The 22,809-nt window shown below is 38.2% G+C and overlaps 1 protein-coding gene across 2 annotated transcripts in view; it reads right to left on the bottom strand.

Annotated features, from left to right (window-relative positions):
• The window catches only part of LRCH2 (leucine rich repeats and calponin homology domain containing 2), a 215,155-nt gene that overhangs the window by 34,721 nt on the left and 157,625 nt on the right, over positions 1 to 22,809 (bottom strand). For both annotated transcript variants that reach the window (XR_012026630.1, XR_012026631.1), the window contains exon 26: positions 12,565 to 12,619. The gene's annotated coding sequence lies outside the window, so the exon portion shown is untranslated. The remainder of the gene's footprint in view (positions 1 to 12,564; positions 12,620 to 22,809) is intronic.

The raw sequence follows: 22,809 nt of genomic DNA, 5'->3' as shown, positions 1-22,809 counted from the left end.
AATAAAATGGAGGATAGTAACGGGGCTTACATCATACGATTATAGTGAGAATTAAATGAATTTATATGTATAAAGCACCTACTATGTGCCACACACACACACACACACACACACACACACAAGTAAGCCTATGTGTGAATTAGGTAATGGAAGATTTTGATCAGAAGGGTAAAGCTCCAACTTTACTAGCCAATATTTCTCCTTGCCACCTACTGGGTGTATAACATCCCAATAATAGCATCACTCCTCTAAGACAAGCTCCCCAAGCAGGAATTATTTTTCTCTAAAAATCCCATTGATATTTACATAAAGTACTCAACAGGTCTGTGTGGGAAAGAAGCAGTGTTAGTCTTTCACATTTGTACTGCATGACTAATTCTTATCTTGAGTAGTTTGCAAAGTACAAAGACTAGGATTGGTAAACTTCAGTGATATATAAGGAATGAATATGTGAATATGTGGATACATGCATAAATGAAATAAAGAGTTCTTGAAGAGGGAGGACAAACACAATGAAAAAGTATCAAAAGGGAGGGAATTAGGAAAGCAAAAACTGCTAAGCCACCAAAGATTTCATTCCCCACTTGGCAACTGTTCCTAAGCCTCCTGAATTTTTTTAAGAGGAACCATTTTCTGTAAATGCTTAACAGAAATCCCTTAAGTTCCACTGTTGATAGAAAAAAGGCCTTTCTTTTAGAAAAAAATGAAGTACAGAGTGTCTCAGGATACAATATCCACAAATAATTGTAAATGCCCAAACATAAAATAACAATGACAAGATCCCTTCCCTGGTTTATCAATTCCATATGCCAAAGTGGGTTACAGAATCTCAGGGACTCACATGATAGAATAAAGGATTTAAATTTAAGGGAGCCAGTGTAGAAAAGCTGTTATCATTTTACTTCTTCCTAAAGGTTGGAAAACTTAAATTAGCGGAAAGGAGTAATGGAAAATATCTTACAAATCTTTTAAGTAAAAATGGTCATACATGTAAATTTGATTTGTGATATTTATAGCTATTTATAAAGGCTTAAATATCCTTTGCATCCTTTGCACCTTTCAATAATTACTAAAGTGTCTTTTTTTTTTTTTTTGCCTAAATAATCTCAGTGATGAGGTAGCCATGCAAATATTCAGAAGCCTTTACAAAGTCCTCACTCATGCCCAAAAGTCAGGAGCATTGCAAAAGATACAGATGGGTATACAATACCTGTCTCTGGGAAGTACAAGAAAATGAGAGAAAATAAAAGGACTGGTCCAGGACAGTATGGAATCAAGGGGTAAGTTATGGAGGATGGATTCTAAGGGCATTCAGAAGAGGCAGAAAGGGGGAATACAAACTACTCTCTGGAGCTCCAGACCATCATATCAAATTGCTTAGTAGAGGGATGCCTGGGTGACTCAGTGGTTGAGCATCTGCCCTTGGCTCAGGGCATGATTCTGGAGTCCTGTGATTGAGTCCTACATTGTGCTCCCTGCAGGAAGCCTATTTCTCCCTCTGCCTGTCTCTGCCTCTCTTTCTGTGTCTTTCATGAATAAATAAAATCTTCAAAAAAAATGCTTAGTAGAAATTTTTACCTGGATATTTCACAAGTGAGTCAAGCTCAACATGTCCAAGTCTGAATTGATCATCTTTCTCCCCCACCCAGAACTGGTCTTCCTCCTCTATTTCAGATTTCAGAGAACCACACTGCTATCTAGTTGCTCAAGCCAGATAAGATATTCCTAGTTCTCTCCTCTCATTTCATCAACCACAATCAATCTAACACCAAGTTCTGCCAATAGTAATTCCTAACTACTTCTCAAATCTGTCCATCTCACTCTATTCCCACCACCACTGCCCTAGCTGAGGATGTCATCATCTTCTTCATGATGCCTCTGAACTGGAGTTCCTGCCACCATACTTACCCTCTCTCCAACTCATTCTTTATTTAGTAGTCACAAGATCAAAATGCAGATTGGACTGGGTTATTTTTCCACTTGTGATAAATGCTGCTGCTCTTCAATTTCAACACTACAGGGTTCATGGTATACAAGGCACCTCATGACTGAGCCTCTGCTTATCTTCTTGACTTGGATCCTTTCACCTCTCAGGAAAACCAAACCAAACATTTGACATTTCCCCAAATACACCATGAATTTCTTATGTTTTGTTGCCTCTGAACTGGGAGCTCCATCAAAATGTGGTAGGGCAAGCATGTTGGCAAGAAGTTCAGTTAGGGAATACTTTCAATAATCCAAAGAGAAGATAATGAGATCTTCCTATTTATCATTCAAAACTCCACTCAGACATCATCCCTTCACTGAAACACATAGCCTGAGTTTCCATAGACACATAAGGAAAAATCCTTCCTGCTAGCATAGTATTAAGTAGAATGCATCATAATTGTCTCTTTATTTCTCTACCTCTGTGAGCTGGACTGTGAACTTCTTGAGGAAATGAAATATATTTTTATTTATCTCTGAGTCTTTGGAATCTAAGGTAGAGTGAATATCTGGTAGGGCCAGAGAGATGGGCCATAGGGAGAAAAACTATGAGGGAAGACTTGGATTGTCTGGGAAAGCAAAACTTGATGTGGGTCCAGCAAACACAGTTTTTATTTAGGACAGAAGCTTGATTCTGTATAAACTGGGGCTGCTTTTTTCCTTCATTTAATGGATCAGTGATATGAGCCTTCCACATTGCAATGAGTCTTTTACATTGCCATATTGCTTGACAATTATTTGCCCTGTCACTCAAATACTTAATGACACAGACAGAATCTAATTCCAAGCTACATAGATACTGCTTACTATGGACATCTTAGGAAAAAAATATGATAGCTATGAACATTCTATTACATAAGGGGTTAGTGGGATTTTGTTTTGATCAATACATGCCACATTTAATTTCTTAACTATCTATCATCCATGATATTTAATTTGAGGAAAATTCCCATAATACCAATTATTTGTTTCTATTTCCATACATGGCAAATTAGTACCTCTCCCTTCTCCTTACCCTTTATTCTGGAAGAGCTCAAAAAGAAAAACATCTCTAAAATACAAGACATATCTTCTGTATGAGTCTCCCTCTACCATGGTATCCTTGCTGTGTCCCTCCTCCTCTTTAAAGAACATACATACTCTTTTGGGAAGAGGCAGATGGCAGTGGAGGAGGAGAACCTTGTCCTATCAATAGAACTAGATATCAAATCATCCTAAATACCTCAGAAGTCAACCTGAAGACTGACAGAACAAAATCCACAACTAATAGGAGAGAAAAGGCCACACCAAACACAGTAGGAAAAGCAGAGAGGTGGTTTAGGGGAGAAATGGATTCTGGCTGCTGTGGAAAGGAGGGGGCCATGGTTGCAGAGGACAATAGAGAGAGGAGCACACAGGGGAATGTACAAAAAGAATGTTTCCACATAGGTATTGGCTTGGAAAATAAGAGGGGCTGAATTTCATGAGTTCTTCCAACCAGCAGGGCTTAAAGCCTGGAATTTTAAAGTTCAGTGGGGTTGACTTGGATAGAGCCCAGAGGGCAGAGTGCTGCTCTCAGAGAAGGCAGGCAAACAACCTGGGGCACACACTGTGGAAACAGTGATCTGTGAAGTGTCGGGCACACAGCGGGGAGAATATTTGCTCTTCCCTGAACACGTCTCTGATGGGCAGCATTCACTGAGACACCTCTCTCAGAATAAAGGAGCTGGCCAGTGCCACTTCCCTCCCCTGCCCTTCAGAGTAAATACAGAGCTACCTGTGGGAAGCAGCACAGACACTGGCTACCTAACTTGCTTACAGTAAGTCCCACCTTTTTATGCTCCAGGGCAACTGCCTTTCTCACATTCACACAGTTCCGCAGGGCAGACCCCTCACCCAGAAGACCAGCACAAATTCCTGCAACACCATATCTCCCAACCAGAGAGTAGAGTAGGGCCTCAGTTCCAGTGGAGATGGTAACAGGTTCATTTCAAATGCAGACCAGAGCACACCTACTTAAAACTTGCCACATGCAGGCCTGGGAACAAACAATCCCCATGCCAGGTAAGGAAAGCCTCTGTAGACGACTGGCCTGAAGGGTAGACCAGCCAGAACACAACAGCAGAGCTCATGCAGACACACTGGAGATAATTCCTGAAGTGCCAGGCCCTGGGCACTACATTATCTCTTCTCCATAAGGCCATTACTTACAGGAACAAGAGACATAACTGGCTTTTCTTTTTTTTTTTTAAAGATTTTATTTATTTATTCATAGAGACACAGAGAGAGAGAAGCAGAGACACAAGCAGAGGGAGAAGCAGGCACCATACAGAGAGCCTGACGTGGGACTCGATCCCGGGTCTCCAGAATCACACCCTGGGCTGCAGGCGGCACTAAACCGCTGTGCCATAGGGGCTGCCCATAACTGGCTTTTCTAACACAGAGAAGAAGGCAAAGACTTATACAAAAATGGAAAACAAAGAAATTTATACCAAATGAAAGAACAAAGTAAGGTCACAGCCAGAGATCTAAGCAAAAGAGATATAAGTAACATGACTGATGGAGAATTTAAAGCAAGTATCATAAGGGTACTAACTGGACTCGAGAAAAGAATAGAAGACATCAGTGAGACCTGTTCCACAAAGATAAAAAAAAGTTTAAAAAGAATCAATCAGGGCAGCCCCGGTGGCGCAGCGGTTTAGCGCCGCCTGCAGCTCAGGGCGTGATCCTGGGGACCCTGGATCGAGTCCCACGTCGGACTCCCTGCATGGAGCCCGCTCCTCCCTCTGCCTGTGTTTCTGCCTCTCTCTCTCTAGCTGTGTCTCTATGAATAAATAAATAAAATATTTAAAAAAAAAAAAAGAATCAATCAGAGATGAAAAGTGCAATAAATGAGATTAAAATAGGCTTGATTTCATGAACAGCAAGCTGGAAGAAGCAGAGGAACAAATTAATGACCGAGATGACAAGGTAATGGAAAACAATGAAGATGAACAAAAGACAGTGAAAAGAATTATGCAAAATGAAAACAGACTTGGGGAACTCTGACTCCATCAAATGTAATAACATTCATATATAGGAGTCCCAAAAGAAGAAAAGAGAGAAAGGAGGGCAGAAAGTTTTTTTGAAGAAATAATAGCTGAAAACTTGCCTAATCTGGGGAAGGAAACATACTTTCAGATCCAGGAGGCACAGAGAACTCCCATCAAAAATCAAAAAAAGCAGGCCTACAACAAGATGAACTGCAATTAAGTTTGCAAAATACAGTGATAAAGAAAAAAATCCCGGGGCAGCCCTGGTGGCTCAGCGGTTTAGCACCACCTTCAGCCCAGGGCCTGATTCTGGAGACCCAGAATCGAGTCCCACATCAGGCTCCCTGCGTGGAGCCTGCTTCTCCCTCTGCCTGTGTCTCTGCCTCTCTCTCTCTCTCTCTTTATGTGTTTCTCATGAATAAATAAATAAAATCTTAAAAAAAAAATCTCAAAAGCAGCAAGACAAAAGAAGTCCTTAAATTACAAGAGAAAATCCATAAAGGTAGCAGGACATTTTTAAACAGGAACTTTCCAAGCCCAAAGGGAGTGGCATGATGTATTCAATGTGCTAAATGAAAAAAAAATCTGCAGCCAAGAATACTCTATCCAGCAAGACTATCACTCAGGATAGAAGGAGAGTTCCCAGAAAAACAAGAACTAAAGGAGTTCATGACCACTAAACCAATCCTACAAGAAATATTAAAGAGGACTCCTGGAGTAGAAAAGAGAGATCAAAAGTGACAGTATAAAGGCAGGAAACAAAAAAGCAGTAAAAATGAATATTTCTGTTAAAAAAATCAAAGAACATACAAAAAACATATATCTAAAACATGGGGAGAAGAGGAGTAAAGAATGGGTTCAAGCTGAAAAACCATCAATTTAAGACAGACTGCAGAACACAGAACAGGTTACATACAAACCCAACGGTAACCATATATTAAAACTGCTAATTGGGATCCCTGGGTGGCGCAGCGGTTTAGCGCCTGCCTTTGGCCCAGGGCGCGATCCTGGAGACCCGGGATCGAATCCCACGTCGGGCTCCCGGGATGGAGCCTGCTTCTCTCTCTGCCTGTGTCTCTGCTTCTCTCTCTCTCTGTCTATCATAAATAAACAAATAAACCTTTAAAAAAAATTAAATAAAATAAAACTGCTAATAAACATGCAAAGAATAAAGACAAAGAAATCCAAACATAACAAAGAGGTGAAAAACCTAAACTCCAAAAACTGTAAAACACTAATGAAAAAACTGAAAATGACACAAAGAAATGGAAAGATATTCCATATTCATGGATTGGAAGAAAAAATATTGTTAAAATGTCTATACTACTCAAAGTGATCTACACATTTAATATGATCTTTATAAAAATACCAAGAGTGTTTTTCACAGAACTAGAACAAACAATTCTAAAATTTGTATGCAGTTATGGTTCACTAAACAGCCAAAGATTCCAAATAGCCAAAATAATCTTGAAAAAGAAAAGCAAAGATGGAGGCATCATAATTCTGGACTTCAAGTTATATCACAAAGCTGTCATAAACAAAACAGTATGGTACTGGTACAAAACAGGATGCCTGGGTGGCTCAGTGGTTGAGCGTTTGCCTTTGGCTCAGGTCATGATCCCGGGGTCCTGGGATCGAGTCCCACATCGGGCTTCCTGCAGGGAGCCTGCTTCCCTCTCTGCCTATGTCTCTGCTTCTTTCTCTGTATCTCTCATGAATAAATAAATAGAACCCTTAAAAAATGGATTAAAGACCTAAATGTGAGACCTGAAATCATAAAAATCCTAGAAGAGAACACAGGCATTAATTAACTTCTTTGCCATTGGCCATAGCAACTTCTTTCTAGATATGTCTCCTGAGGCAAGGGAAACAAAAGCAAAAACCAAAAACGAACTTTTGGGACTACATCAAAATAAAAGCTTTTGCATAGTGAAGGATGTAATGAACAAAATTAAGAGGCAACCTACAGAATCGGAGAAGATATTTGCAAGGGACATATATGATAAAGGGTTAATATCCAAAATATATAAAGAACTGAGAGGCACCTGGGTGGCTCAGTTGGTTTATTGGCTGATGTTGGTTCAGGTTAGGATCTTGGTATCAAGAATTAAAGCCCCATGTTGGGCTCTCTGCTCAGCGGGAAGTCTGCTTCTCCCTCCCCTTCTCCCTCTGCCTCTCATGCTTGCTTGCTCTTTCTGAAATAAATAAAATCTTTAAAGAAAAGAAAAAGAAGGCAGCCCTGGTGGCACAGTGGTTTGGCACCGCCTGCAGCTGGGTGTGTGATCCTGGAGACCCTGGATCGAGTCCCACGTCGGGCTCCCTGCATGGAGCCTGCTTCTCCCTCTGCCTGTGTCTCTGCCTCTCTCTCTCTATGAATAAATAAATAAATAAAATATTTTTTAAAGAAAAGAAAAGAAAAGAAAAGAAAAGAAAAGAAAAGAAAAGAAAACTGATACAACTCAACACCCAAAAAACAAATAATCCAATTTAAAAATGGGTAGAAGAACAGACATTTCTCCAGAGGAGATATATAGATGGCCAGCAGACACATGAAAAGATGCTCATCAATATCAGGGAAATGCAAATCAAAACTACAATGAGATATCACTTCACACCTGCCAGAATGGCTAAAATCAACAATGCAAGAAACAAGAGGTGTTGGCAAGAATGTAGAGAAAGGGGAACTCTCTTGCACTGTTGGGAATGCAAACTGGTGCAGCCAGTGTGGAAAACAGTATGAAGGTTAGAAACAGAACTACTCTATATTCTACCAATAGCCCTAGTTATTTATCCAAAGAATACAAAAATATTAATTCAAAGGGATACATGCACCCCAATTTTATAATAGCATTATTAACTATAGCCACATCACGGAAACAGCCCAAGTGCCCATCAATTGATCAAAGGATAAATAAGATGTGGTATATATACAATGGAACATTACTCAGCCATAAAAAAGAATGAAATCTTGTCATTTGCAAGGACATAAATAGTGCTAGACAGTATAATGCCAAATGAAATAAGTCAGTCAAAGAAAGGCAAATACCATATGATGTCACTCATATGTGGAATTTAAGAAACAAAACAAATGAGCAATGGGGTGAAAAAAGAGAGAGAAAAGGCAAACCAGGAAACAGACTCTTAACTGCCTAAATTTACATTTGTTGAAAGGGAGCCTGAACCAGGAAGAGAACTATTAACAGAGATACTTTTACCTAAGAAACTCATCTGTGTAACAGGACAACCTTTGTTTTCCAAAAATCTCTCACCTTCTTTTGAATGGCCTTCCTTCAACTTGTAGCTCCAGATCCCCATCCCTTTCCTTGGCTCAGGATGTCTTATAAGCTTCAATTACCTGGCTGTCCCTTAGGTCTTACATTTTTATGGGGCTCCCATACATATGAAATTTGTTTTTCTCCTGTTAATCTTTTTTTTTTTTTTCTTTTTCTGTTTTAGATTTTATTTATTTATTTGAAAGAGTGAGAGAAAGAGCCTGAGTGAGGGGAGGGGCAGAAGGAAAAGCAGACTGCCTGCTGAGCAGGGAGCATGATGGGGGTGGGGGCTGGATCACAGGATTTGAGGATCATGACCTGAGCTGAAGGCAGAGGTTAAACTGACTGAGTCACTCAGGCACCCCTCTTCTGTTAATCTTTTGTCAATTTGATTATTATACCAGTCAAAGAATCCAGAAGGGATGAAAGGAAAATTATTCCACTCCTTGAGCTGGCAACAACAAAGGAATCCTCAGTGGCTAGACACTGCTCTCTCTGGGGCTACTGCAGCTGTGAGATCCTGAGATCCAAGAGAAAGGCCAGCAGAAGTTAAGAATTCTTACTTTCTTAGTCTCCCAGATCTCTGCCTTGCAGGGTCTGATGGATGTGAGAGTAATCAGAATCCTTTTCTTTTTCTAAATTTAGATTAGCAGAAGAAAATAGTTGGGTGAACTAGTTTCTTTGGTATAGCCACTTTGGTAAAAGTTTGTTATGAGGACACTTGTTTACCATCAATGCCTTTCCTCCCAGTGATGGTCACTGTTTTCTTTTTTCTCTGTTGTAAAATTTGGCCAGACAGTAATGTGGGTTGTATCCCACTTGTGGCCAGATATGTGTCTTTGACTTTCTTTCTTTCTTTCTTTCTTTCTTTCTTTCTTTCTTTCTTTCTTTCTTTCTTTCTTTCTTTTTCTTTCTGGTTATCTTTGGAACTAAAATTTTTGGATTATGAGAACTACATCTTTTACACTCTCCTTTGGAAATGTCTCTTTCATAAAGATTTATTGGTTTGATCCACAATTGAGATTAACATAAGATCATAAAGTCATACTTGTCAATGGACCCTTTGAATTAGCCAGATTTAAAAGAAAAAAAATAGGGGCGGCCCGGGGGGTTCAGCGGTTTAGTGCCATCTTCGGTCCAGGGCCTGACCCTGGAGACCCGGAATCGAGTCCCACGTCGGGCTCCCTGCATGGAGCCTGCTTCTCCCTCTGCCTGTGTCTCTGCCTCTGTGTGTGTGTGTGTGTCTCTCATGAATAAATAAATAAAATCTTAAAAAAAAAAAATAGAGAGCTATCATCCCAAACAAATGTCATATTGATCCATATCAGAAAACCATGTTGAAAAGTGGATATAAAGTAGTAGCTAGCCTTAGGGACTCCTTTAATAAGATGAAAAGAACATAAATTGGACTTAAAAATTAAAGTCCACATCTAATGTAAATTCTTCCTCTGTACTTTTTTTTAATTTATGATAGTCACACAGAGAGAGAAGCAGGCTCCATGCACCGGGAGCCCGACGTGGGATTCGATCCGGGTCTCCAGGATCGCGCCCTGGGCCAAAGGCAGGCGCCAAACCGCTGCGCCACCCAGGGATCCCTTCCTCTGTACTCTTATGCACACTTTTAAAATCCTCTACTCCCTGTCCCTGATGCTCCAGAAGACTTTGTATCTCTGGACCCCTGATCTAAAATCCCTCCTCTCAAAATCCAGCCGGATTGCCTCAGCAAATTCCCTTAAATCCCAAAATTCCTGAAGTTTTCCCAGAAAATCCCTTAAACTCCCACCTGCCTGTTGACTTCCTTCTCTTTGTAAGATTTACAAGCACTCCAACCTGATCTCCAGGCACAGAGTACAAAGATCACTCATGTATATACTAAAAGCCAGGAAATGAATCTAGCAGAAGCACCTGAGACAGAAGATAAGACTTGCTTTGTTGCTCCTTACAATTCCTCCTACTTTCCAGGGCTCTGTAATCAGGTGCTGCCAGATTTAGGCCTTCCCATGCAATGTCCTTTATGAATGCATCCTGGACATCCACCACAGAATTCACATCCCCTAGACATCAGCTTAAGTGCTTCATTTTCAAGGAAATTTATGGAAAGAACTCTGGCAAGCACATGTTTCTGATAATTTTTAGATCATAAAAGTGAACTGGGTAAGATTTTTCCAAAACTAATGGGAAAAAAAGTAGATTCAAGTGGAACAAGAATTAATTACATGGAACAAAATGAACTGACGATGATTATAATTTTTATGCTTTTTTATTTGAAATATTACTGGTCCTTTAATGTTTTGTTTTTCCAGATTTAAGAAATTTTTTCTCCTAAGGTACCTAAGCCTTAGAGCAACTTAGTAAAATGTACCTTTACATACAAAAATGAAACAGTTACTTTTTTCTCCCTACCTGGTCCCTCCAGAATTTGGAAACTCTTAGTGATGATGAGGGAACAGAAGGCTAGCTAAGGACAAAGCACAAGCTGACACCCTACAACCCGCCCCCACCCCAGCTCCTGGGTGGGATACGTGTGACATTCCTCCAGGATGTTCCCAACTGTCTTAAAATCAATGCCTTGCTAGAGGGAAAAACAACCTTCACTTGACAATGGCAAAGCCTCCAGTATCTCCTAGGTCTTCTTTAGCATATTAAAGTCCTTTTGGAAACCTCCCTTTTCCTTGCCTCCCCCAACTCCCAAGTATGTAACCAGAACTAAAACTGGTTCCTTTTCCTTAACACCTTTCAACTGAAGCTGAGATGACTTGCTATAAACTTCACAGAAATCACAGTAGCTCGTGTTTAGACAATCTTCCTTGTGCTTGTTGCTGTGTGCACAACTCAAAGTTTACCATATGACATCATTAAAGACATTCAAACTGCAAATCAGGAAAATCTGTCAGATTGCCACTGCCTGCCTTCACTCATTCTGAAGATGCTTTGAGTCCGGACATCTAGAAATCTTGACTGGCAGCTTTCAGGACTGACAGGACTGAGTTTATCATTGGCTCCAACCATTAACCTTTGTTTTTCTTTTCCTTCCATAGAAATTCCTCTTATTAATTAATTGTACAATATAAGCCTAACTTTGAGAGCCCACCTGCAAGACAACCTCCTAAAATGAGACAAAACCAAATGTTTAACTAAATTGACCTATTCTCAAGACTGAGACTGGTATAATGAGATATGCAACAATCTATCAACTGAACTTCTAGACTGTGAAATTTCTTATTTGAAGTTTCAAAGACTAGACTGAAAGGGAACAGAATTTATCACCCCAAAATATGTCACTTTGGCATGAGGATTATTTTCAGCTGAAGGCAATCAAAACCCAGCAGATTCAGAGGAAGCTCTCACCTCCCCCATCAACTGCCTTAATTTACACTGGAAAGGGGGTTTATGGGCAGCCCAGGTGGCTCAGCGGTTTAGCACCACCTTCAGCCTAGGGCCTGATCCTGGGGACCTGAGATCAGAGTACCACGTCCGGCTCCCTGCATAGAGCCTGCTTCTCCCTCTGTCTCTCTCTGTATCTCTCTCTCCTCTCTCCTCTCTCTCTCGAATAAATACATAAAATCTTTAACAAAAAAAAAAAAAAAAAGAGGAAAGGGGGCTTATACCAGGAAGACAGCTATTAACATAGATCCCTTTTTACCCAAGAAACTCTGTGTAACAGGCCAACATTTGTTTTCAAAACATCTCATTTGCCTTCCTGTGAAAGACCTTACCTGTGTGTTGCCAGACTCCTGCCCCTTTCCTTAGGTCAGCATGTTATAGAAGCCTCAATAACCTCATTACCTTTTGGGCTGCAGATTTTTATGGGGCTCCTGTACAAATGAAATTTGTTTTTCTCCTCTTAATCTGCCTTATGTCAATTTGATTATTAGACCAGCCAAAAAACCTAGAATGGGAGAGGGGAAATTTTTTCTGCTCATACACTGTCATATGGCTGTCAAACTTCTATGGACCAACAGATTCCTAACTCTAACGGACATACACATACTGATTCCACCAAATAACCACGAGACAAATAACCACCAAAACAGAAAGATTTAGTGATGTGTCTTGCAAAAATTACTGGATTGTGAGTTAGGGAACCTGAGTTTTGGCCTTGATGCTATCACTGTTACATTGGGTATAAACTTCCTTTTCTCAGGATTTGTTTCCTTAACAACAAAATGAGCTTGATGACCTTTGAAGTTATATCCAGCTCTAAGTAGTCTGAAAAATAGTTTAAAATAAATTTTGCTTCATTAATTTATTTTATAGAATGTTTTAAAACTAGTTTTAAGAAAATTTAAACTTACCTTTCCAAATGTGTGTGAGATCCAGCCACTTCTTGTTAATTTGTCTCTATAAGCCCTATGTAAGGAGAATAATATGGGTTAAAAGCAAATGAACTTATAGGAAAAGAACATTAAATGTAACCTCATGATGATATCTGTGGAAAGGAAATTATTCAAATAAATACTGTATTCTTTACAAAATGTTTAAGGTAACAGAACTTGAGTAGACTGGCATAGTTCACATTATTTTCCTTATTTTCAGGAAGAATGAGTAATATTAATACTAATCATCAACAATGAAATAATTATTACTAACAAGGTAAAGAAAGAGACTGAGATATTGCTCAGACTATCATGATATAATATTTGGAAAGGAGAGGAAACTTTTAAAGGTTTTAATTTGCTTACAGAAGACATATATCTTTAATATTATTTAACCAATAGTTTAAGTGAAACCATGCCAGTACACTCCAACATTGCATAAAGACAACACGATTCCAATAAAGCTGGTGTACCAAATGTAACACTACAGAAGAAACCTTAGGATCACTACGTCTTGCTGCTACACTCAAATCATCAGACAGATGAGACTTTTTTTATTTCCTATTTATAAACCTCTCTAGAGAGAAGATTCCACAACTTTCCTTAGGAACTATTTCCAGTGTTTCACAATCAAGATTCCTTCTTAAGTCTAATCAAAATCTCCCATGGCCTCGCCTAAATCTACTTAGTCATCTAAGAATAAAGAGAATATTTATTGAGTATCCTCTGCCTCTGAGTCATTGACATTTTAAGACAATTATTCAATTATCCACAAGACTTCTCTTATTCTGGGTTAATGGATATTATTCCTTCAACATTCCCCTTAGAGCACATTTCTTATATCCTGTGACCTATTTATTTATTCAGGATTCTGGTAAGGTCTGCCTGGATTTGAGTTTCTCTCTCTCTCTTTTTAAGATTTTATTTATTTATTTGAGAGAAAGAGACAGAGAGACAGAGAGATAATGAGATAGAGCATGAGCAGGGGAAAGGGAGAAGCAAGCATCCTGCTCTGTGGGCACTCGATCCCAAGACCAAGGACCAGATCCAAGCCAAAGGCAGATGCTCAACTGGCTGAGCCATCCACTGCCCTTGAGTTTCTCTTTTTATGTTCTGTACTCTGAAACTCTTTAGAACATATTCAGAATTCCCATGGGACCTATGGAATCTGCTTGCTCCCTAAAATTTTTATCTCCCAGAATAATATTAAGCAATATTACCCATATCATCCAAAATATAGCTTTGTTATCACAGTGCAATACAAATTTTTTAAAAATTTAAAAGTTCTGACTCTAGCTCACAAAATAAAATAAGGGCAATGCAATTTTAGCTTTGTGGTACTCCTGTCCAAAAGCCAAGAAATTATTCAAGTGGTATTTCTCAGGAAACAAATGTTTAGACTCCTGGGAGGAAGCCAGAAATCTGGAGTGGGTGATGCAGTTCTTGGCTCCCCAATTCTTATGTCACGAGAGAAATATTTTGGCTGAGCACTAGAGACTCATCCTCATTTCCAGACCACTTCATTTTGTGAAGTTAGATTTTTGGAGAATTACATAGTGCATCCCAAGGTGCATCTTTATGGTCTAATTGCCATATTCTATATATCTGAAACTTGAACTCTTGGAATGTATGAAGGTATTGCCAATATAAAAGCTGCCTTTCTATATATTACACAATAGCATGAGAACTAATGCCTCTGTAAGGTTTCTGTCTTCTATTACCGAATCAGATTCCTGACAAGAGAAGAGAATGGTGCCTTCTGAATGTAATTCTGGTGTGGCTTACAATTGAGACCAACTTGACACATAGGCAGAATATTTATTTGTAATACAGTTTGAGGAACCTAAAAAATTAGTCTGGTTCAGTATGTGACTTGCACTTTTAGGTTCTCAAATGTCTCCTCAATAAGACCTATACTATGGCCAGTCTATTTGGAATTTCAACCAGTACCAATCCACACCCCCAGTAAACCTATTTCTGTATTTTACAATATATAGTATCATGTACCTATTTAGTTACATAGTTGGTTATTTTGTCATTTATTGCTTGTCTCCCTCCTCTAGACAGTAAGCTCCTTATAGAATATATTTTTGTCTATTTTATTCACTAATTACACCCAAGTACCTGAAACAGCACCTGACACTCATTAAGTGCTTAATAAATATATTGTAAATGAATGAATGCGTTGAATAGTCTATATGAGGGATAGCTAGTATACAGATTGGCACTCTGACACGCTATTTTAATACAGTAATGAAGGCATCGATCATCGGCTAAATCACAAAGTTGAAAATAGCCAGTATAATTCATCCAACTGCAAATTATTATTGGATGTTGCTTTTGTTTACTCATTTCAAAACATTTATTCAATGCTCAGAAGTTGTACTTTATCATCATGTATATAGATATATATTCATAAACACAATCACATGTATTGTTTATAAACACTTAGACAGGGCACACATGCAAGCAAAAGGAGTAAAGGAGAAAAGCAGAATGAATGTGAAAACAAAACAGAGTCAACCATGGACTGATTGGTGAGGTAGTAGGACAGCAAGTGGTTTTTGCAGAACTGAAGAGAACACAAAAACGTTCAGAAAAAAAAAAATCAAAAGCTGATGTCAGAGCATAATTAATAAATATCTCAACCAGATCTCTAATCAACCTTAACTTTGATCAGACAGGATAAGTCAGCCTCACTCCATATAAGCCTCACTCCTTTTATTCCTGTTTCTGGGATCCCCACTTATTAAAAACACGAGATTTTAACAGCAAGCTCCTTTTTCCCAAAGTGACATATCTCCTTGGTTTCATTAAATAGCTCTAGTGCATTTTCTCACACATGCACAAAAAGGTATTTGGTTACTTTAACAAAATAGAAGTGAAGTCTTAGACTTGCCTTCCCATGATTGTAAACCTTCACATTCTCAGGAAATGAGTTCTCAAACAGAACAGAGAAGTTGCCCCACTGATTTCTATTTTGTGCTTTCCACTTTCATTTCTTATCTCTAAATGACTTATTTTTAAGTAGAAGTAACTAAAACAAGAACAAAGGGAATGCTAACAACACTTCAACTATAAGAGGCATTTGGAAACAGTAGGCAAAGCAATGTTCGTCATCTCCTTCTCTCCTTTCAGAAACTTCTGTAACTTTTACAGCATGTTCACTGAAACAATTCATTTCGACAGCATACCAAGGGCTAAACACATTAAAAGGTATTTGTTTTCATTTTCAAGACCTTGTTAATGTTTTTCTGCTGTCATTTACTTTTCTTAGTTTTTTCATAATACTAAGCTTCCAGAGTAATTTAGATTTGAAAAATAACAGTATGAATACATCAGAGCTGTACATGGCTTTAAAATTTATCTTTATTTTTGCATGTGAGTTTTATAAGAAACCAATGAAATAGGTAGAACAGGAAGTATTCACCCCATTTTCTAGGGGAGAAAAATAAAAATGCATATTTCAAGATCATGTGACCAAAACTATCTATGTATTTAGTAAAAGAACTCATGCTGTTTTAGTCCTTGCTGTCATTTAATGTAGGCTACAAATTTCTATTTCCATTTACCAGATATTGGGCACCTACTACTGCAAAACCAAGAACTATATACTGTAGATATAAACATAATACACAACCCTCCCTCCCTCATGGAAATTAGTATTTAATATAGAAAATAGATATGCAAATAAATATTGCCAAGATAGTAAGATATGGGATTATATTAAGACATTGGCTTCCCGACTTTGTAGATAATAAATTCTATGCTGTTTTCTTATTTTGAAGGTACTCTCTCATGAGAAGTGTTTATTTATAAATTATACATGTGTAGTGTCCTAATTAGCTAATATTTTAAGACACAGAACATACTTAGGGTGAAGTTTACTGCTACTGTAGAGGATATAAATTGATATACCAAAGTCTTGTTAATTTTGAACTTTGTAGGACATTTTAAAACAAGTCTAATTAGATTATCATGATTTTGGAATTTGTTTTGTTTGTATTTATTTTCTTTTTATGTATTTAAACTAATAGTGGGTTGAAAAGAACACTGTCAATTTCTTGTTCACTTGTGTTTACATTATTAGTAATATCAATATTCTTTGCAGGAATCTCACAAAATGATGGTTAGTTTATTAAAAACAAACCTGATAATCTGATTGAGAAATTTAACTGGGAATATATAAACTGCAACGTCTTGCAAGATGATGAAATTAAACTAATACATGAGTTTTTCTGTCTACTGCTCCACACTTTGGCCCCAGACAACTCACAAATATATGACATTACATATAATCCTCTGTTGTCAAACACACTGACAACATTGTTTTTACATGCATGTAGGAGTGTTTGTGTGTAATTATATTTATTTCATTCTATTTTATATAATTATTTTCTATAATAAAACAGATTATATTTAATATATTTTTAAAGATTTTATTTATTTATTTGAAAGAAAGCACATGCATACAAACAGGTGGAGAGGGAGAAGCAGACTTCTTGCTCAGCAGGAGACAGATGCAGATCCCAGGACCCTAAGATCATGATCTGAGATGAAGGCAGCCACATAACCGACTGAGCCACCCAGGCACACCAAAACAGATTATTTTTTTAAAGAAATAGCTTTCTTTGGGCAGCCCTGGTGGCTCAGCGGTTTAGCGCCGCCTTCAGAGCGCGCTCCAATCCTGGAGACCCAGAATCGAGTCCCATGTCGGGCTCCCTGCATGGAATGGAGCCTGCTTCTCCCTCTGCCTGTGTCTGTGCCTCTCATGAATAAATAAATAAAATCTTTTAAAAAATAGCTTTCTTTTTTTAATTAAGGTTTTATTCATTTATTTTAGAGAAAGACAAAGAGCGGGGAGGGGGGCAGAAGGAGGAGAGAATCCCAAGCAGACTCCCCACCAAGCACAGCACTCAATTTGGGGCTCTATCCCACAACTGCAATATTACAACCTGAGCTGAAATCAAGAGTCAGATACTCAAAAGACTGAGCCACCCAGGCGCCTCTATTATTTTTGATTAATAAAACATAAACATTCTTATATGCATACTCAACCCCAATATCCATCTAAAATGATACTTAGAGTACTCCTCTTTAGTTTGGGATACCACTGCACCAATCTGTTCAACAGACTGAATTTCTGAATTTTGTAAGATTTTCCAGAAAGGACTAAAATGAAAAATGTTTTCTGTTGCTTTCTGATCCCTAGCTAGAAAATATTTAAACATGGTGTCTCAAATTCAATCTTCATTTCTTCTAGCTGAGCTTTTATTATATTTACTCTATAATTTTAAAGATCACTTAGGGAGAAAGAGTATGAGGTAGTCATAAGCTGATTACCAGACTAATCAAATGGTTCTATTAAATGGCTAAGATTACATAGCTCGTGTGTTATTATTTTATTCAGAGATTTAATAAATCCCAAAGTGATTACACTTGGCTTTGAATCATACTATATTCTCAAGAATACAAATATAAACAACAAACATGGTGTATTAAGCCAAACATATTTAAGGAACCATGATGTAATGGAAAGAGCTTTGAAGTCAAATAGGCTTGAATTTGAATTCCAGTTCAGCCATTTAGGACCTCTATGGTCTTGAGAAAGTGGTTTAATTTTCTGGACTTGTTTTCTCATGTGCTAAATGGAAGTAACATCATGTCATCAGGATGATTTAGTTTTTTAATATTTTATTTATTTATGGGAGACACACAGAGAGAGAGAGAGAGAGAGAGAGGCAGAGACACAGGCAGAGGAAGAAGCAGGCTCCATGCAGGGAGCCCAATGTGGGACTTGACTTCGGGTGCCCAGGATCACACCCTGGGCTGAAGGCAGTGCTAAACCACTGAGCCACCTGGGCTGCCCCTATCATCAGGATGCTTTATGAGTTAAAATATGGCATGCAGTAAGTGCTTAATAGCTGAATATCAATTATCACTTAAAATGGTGAAATTATGTACAGATGGGGCAATTTTACAGCTTAGTTTTCCATGGTAAATATACCTTCTGGGAGATCTTTCACGAATGGGCTAGTATAGGGGCTCATTCATTCAACCATTATTTATTGAGTATCTATTCAGCATTGTGCCGGATTTTGGGGAGATACAGTACTCTCCTACAATGCAGTAGGGTTGATTAAATATATAAACACATATATGTAATGGTTCAAATGCAACAAAGACTTAATTCTTTTTCATATAACAATACAGAAAGGGTATTCAGGTCATCAGATAGCCTTTTCATTTTCAATATGTGGATTCCAATGTTGCTTTGGTTACCATCATTCCTTCTTATGGTGATTCAAATAAAGCTTGGAAGTACATATGTGGAGATTCCATGGAGAAGTCCTGGAATTGACATCTGTAACTTCTGTTTCCATTCCAGTGGAGAGAACTTAAGTCAGATGGCCTAATCTAACTATAAGAAAAACTAGGAAATGTAATCTAGCTATGTGCACAGGAAGAAAGAGGAGATCAGAGATTGGTAAACAGCTATTAGTCTGCAGTTGATTTTTTAAAAATTTTGTTTATTTATTCATGATAGACACAGAGAGAGAGAGAGAGAGGCAGAGACACAGGCAGAGGGAGAAGCAGGCTCCATGCAGGGAGCCCGACGTGGGACTCGATCCCGAGTCTCCAGGACCAGGCCCTCAGCTGAAGGTGGCGCTAAACCACTGAGCCACTGGGGCTGCCCTACTGTTGATTTTTAAAGAGACATAAGAAGGGGCGCCTGCGTGGCTCAGTTGCTTAAGCATCTGCCTTTGGCTTAGGTCATGATCCCTGGGTCCTGGGATCGAGCCCCCATATCAGGCTCCCTGCTCTGGGGGGAGCCTGCTTCTCTCTCCCTCTGCCTACCTCTACCCCTACTTGCTTGTTCACACTCTGTCAAATAAGTAAAATAAAAAAAAAAAAGAGAGAGACATAAGAAAGACAACAATATCTGAATGCATAAGGAATCAAGTTTAAGAAAGGTTGAGGGAACATATTCATACTCCTGCTGTTAGAGAAAAGTTTCACTACCAGATCACTGTGTTTACATATCTTCCAATTTATTATAGTCCCATCTGTACTTTTTATAACACAAACTGTTCTTTTCCAAAGGGATTGTAGAGTATCATACTAAAACAGATGATTTCCTCATGAATTGGCAAGGTTTATACTTTCTTTTTCCCTTTTTATCCAGTCCATATTTAAGATCAGGGTGGTCTTAAAAAGAATCAAACCTCTATGTGTTCTCTTTTCCCTTCCATATTTACCAAGACCATCTTGGCTGCCTCTTACAGTTCCCTAGAGTAACAAAATATAAGTATCTGCCCCTGCACATACTGCTACCCAGAAAGAGAAGAGCCAAATCAAAGGGAATACACACATACACACACCCAAATATAAAGAGAAAAGAGAAATGGAGACTTAACTAGTTTCTGAATAACTAAAAGAAAGGCTTATTTTCAAGTCTGTATCACAGATCTAATAAGCATATTTCACTGGAGGACAATGCAAGAAGGTAGCAACTAAGCAATCATAGGTGGAAGAGTTTCCTGAAACAGATATAATCCTCTTTTCCTGATGGGGAATTGGGTGGCTCAGTGGTTGAGCCTTTGGCTTGGGTCCTGCATCAGGCTCCCCACAGGGACCCTGCTTCTCTCTCTGCCTATGACTCTGCCTCTCTATCTCTCATGAATTAAAAAAAAAAAAACAAAAAAACAAAAAAGCACTTCCTGAATACAGTGATCAAGCAGATGTCCCCCGTGAGAGAAGTACTTATGTTGTTGTTTGCACCGACAGCCTTCATTCCTACAGTCTGGAATTATAGCTCTCAGTCAAGTTTCCAAACCTATGCCTACATATATTTATATGTGTGTGTATATTTATTGTCCACTCTCCTCCTCATACACACATCCATCACACTATCCGATGAAAGTACTAGTATTTTCTGGGAACTGAACATGTAAAAAGCCTGGTCGGAGTGAGGTAGCTGGGAGAATGAGGTTCAGGATGGAAGCAGATGTAAGTGAGAAGTATGGAAGTAGAGCCACAAAGAACACATTTATACAAATGGTGAAACAAATTCCATTAAACCATTAGGAATTCATTCTTGGGTCTAGAATTAATTACAGTTTGTAACAGTCTTTTAGTAAAATGCAAATGCCTGTGAAAATAATTTTAGATGTGTCCATTAAGCTTTGAGGAAATAACTGACAAGGTGGCAAAGGGCAATGCACTATAGAAAGGAAAATCAGACTAGGCAGGAAGAGGATGAAAGATGGCGATGGGGAGAAAGGCTGAACAAGAATAATAGAAAGTGTCTGCTTCATAAATTTTATTAAGGCCCTTTCCAGGTATTCTAGTTCCCTTTGTTTTTCTTTTCCTGCAGATTCCTCATTCTATTTCATACTTCATTTCCTTTTTTAAAAAATATATTTTTTACTTATTTATTCATGAGAGACACAGAGAGAAAGAGGCAGAGACACAGGCAGAGGGAGGAGAAACCGGCTCCATGCAGGGAGCCCCATGTGGGACTCAATCCCGGACTCTCGGATCACACCCTGAGCCAAAGGCAGATGCCCAACCCCTGAGCCACCCAGGCGTCCCCATACTTCATTTCCTAATCTCTGCTCTTTAATTGCTAATCCAGACAGAGTTGATCTAGCAGATTGGAAGATCAAGAATCAGTGTGAAATTCCTGAATTTCACATAAAATAGAGGAGATAGTTAAAAGTAGAAAACCAAGCAATAAGCAAGAAAATATGATGTACAGGCAAACAGGTATATGGCTTTCTCTTTTCCCCATCAGAGTGAGTTAATATTTGTTTTCTCACCTCAGGTAACATTCAGCATCAAAATTATATTAGACAATCTATACACCAAAAAAAAATGAGGAGATAGATAGTCCAGTGAGAGAACACTGAAACAAAACACATCTGGGAAGAGTAAGTTATAAAACCTGACCATTACACAATAACCTAAATTAAACAAAGAGGAAATTGGCAGTGTTATTTCCAAAAGAAAGAACTTGCTTTGGATTAGAGGGGAAAACAACATCCATGCCTTGAAACTCCTGAGTATTCTAGAAATCTTGAGGTTTAAATCTTATTTGAAGTGTCATAAATTTATCATTTTTGTTTAAAAATATTTTCAAAATTATCAACTTTTTGATAGGGGTTTAAAGATTTCTTATCATACTTTCCTTGGAATATATAAGACAAACATCTTTGTTTACATGTCATGACCTAAAAACTAATAAAAATAGAGATCATGTTACCAATGTCTTATCTACCCTTGTTAAAACACTGCACATATTATTCTTGGAAGGCACAGACCATGACCATAATAAGGGAAATATTCTTAAGAACCCAGTCTTCTTGGATGTTGTTTATTAGTACACAGCCAGCTGTGCATGCAGCTCCATGTCATGTTGTTGGCCTATTTTCTCTCTTTGTTCGGTATTTTTCCTCTTCTAGGGAATTATTTTTAGCATCTATTGAAATTAGAGATTTCAGTGGAATTGGATATAATAAATAAAAACAGCTTTGTCAGGAAAACAAAGAAATTCAAGAAAAAGAAAATACTTGATTTATCTTGGTTGAGACTAGTATAACATATCTTTGGCTTTTAAGGAAAGAGAAACATTTTATTATTTTATTATTTTTTAAGAAACATTTTATTTAATCCTTACAGATCTTTAAAGTTAAGAGTCTATCTGTGGGTTGATTTTTCTCATTTGACTAAAAAATTAAATGGCTCAAATTACTTCATAAAGCATATCAATGAACAGGTACATAAATCCTGAGAACAGGTCCTTCCCTTGTGTTTCAATCCAAATTTGTTCAGATATCACGAAGTCTGACTGCCATTGTATAGCCCAGGGAACAACTGATTGATTCCTTACTAGTTACCTCTATATCAAAGGACATACTTTGCTCTGTCATGCCTACCTGGAATGTGTGTTGTTCATTTCACTCCAGTTTACTCTCTATGACCCAAGTAGGAGTATGGAATTAAAATGAAAAAAAAAGCTTCACAAAACAAAGAGAAAAAAGCAAATGAAATTATAGTAATAAACAGTACACTTTAGGTAACTGAAATTCAATATATGTAGAATTTATCTTTCCTATTCTAAATCTGTTTCTCCTACTATCTTTTTAAAAGTGGTAATGGGGGATCCCTGGGTGGCGCAGCGGTTTAGCGCCTGCCTTTGGCCCAGGGCGCGATACTGGAGAC

This window comes from Canis lupus, chromosome X (assembly GCF_048164855.1).
Source record: "Canis lupus baileyi chromosome X, mCanLup2.hap1, whole genome shotgun sequence".
Lineage (NCBI taxonomy): Eukaryota > Metazoa > Chordata > Mammalia > Carnivora > Canidae > Canis > Canis lupus.
The sequence above is the reverse complement of the archived record's forward strand: the minus strand, read 5'-3'. Positions and strand labels throughout refer to the sequence as shown.